At 43.9% G+C, this 965-nt stretch overlaps 1 pseudogene; it reads right to left on the bottom strand.

The window, feature by feature from the left end:
* Positions 1 to 272: 272 nt before the first annotated feature.
* On the bottom strand, positions 273 to 403 carry LOC119920096 (annotated as a pseudogene).
* Between the last annotated feature and the right edge of the window lie 562 nt (positions 404 to 965).

Genomic DNA, 965 nt, shown 5'->3' with positions numbered 1-965 from the left:
AGAACAGTGCTTTGCACATAGTAAGCACTTAATAAATGCCATCATTATTATTATTATTATCACACTGTCGAGTCGTGTCCAACATAGTGACTCCATAGACACATCTATCCCAAAACGCCCCACTTCCATCTGCAATCGTTCTGGTAGTGGATCCATATAATTTTCTTGGTATAATCCGGAAGTGGTTTACCATTGCCTCCTTCTACGCAGTAAACGAGTTCCCACCCTAGACTGTCTCCCATGCCGCTGCTGCCCAGCACAGGTGAGTTTTGACTTGTAGCAGATTTTCTTCCATTCACTGCCCAAGCTAGGAATGGAATGGGTAGGCCTCTGCTTGACTCTCCCTCCTATAGCCAAGACTGGTAGAGGACTGGAAACTCTCCAGGTGTGACCCTGAAAGGGTTCTTTGAGGTAGAAAGGCAATAATGTAGTAGTAATATTACCAGTAGTAATAGTAGTAGTAATAATTATGGTATTTGTTAAGCGCTTACTATGTGTCAAGCACTGCTCTAAGCACTGGGGTAGATACAAGATCATCAGGATGGACACAGTTCCTGCCCCGCGTGGGGCTCACGGTCTTGATCCCCATTTTAGAGATGAGGTAACTGAGGCACAGAGAAGTGAAAGTGACTTGTCCAGGGTTACACTGCGGACAAGTGGTGGAGCCGGGATTAGAACCCAGTTGCTTCTGACTCCCGGGCCCGAGTCCAAGCACTAGGCCATGCTGTTTCCCAGCATGTAGGTAAATGTTCAGGAAGTACAAAATAAATGTTCAGGAAGTACAAACCAAGAGGTGATATATTCCCTGCCCTCTTGGAGGTTCCACTCTTACTGAAGAGACAGATATAAAATTATTTACAAATAGAGAAAGGGCAAAAGCCAATGGATAAATGAATAAATGTTGGATGGTTACTATTTTTATTGATTCTTGAGGCCACGAGGTAGGGAGAATTTTTAAGAACTAA

The sequence above is a fragment of the Tachyglossus aculeatus genome, chromosome X1, assembly GCF_015852505.1.
Source record: "Tachyglossus aculeatus isolate mTacAcu1 chromosome X1, mTacAcu1.pri, whole genome shotgun sequence".
NCBI classification, from domain to species: domain Eukaryota; kingdom Metazoa; phylum Chordata; class Mammalia; order Monotremata; family Tachyglossidae; genus Tachyglossus; species Tachyglossus aculeatus.
This window is presented reverse-complemented; position numbering and strand designations above follow the sequence as displayed.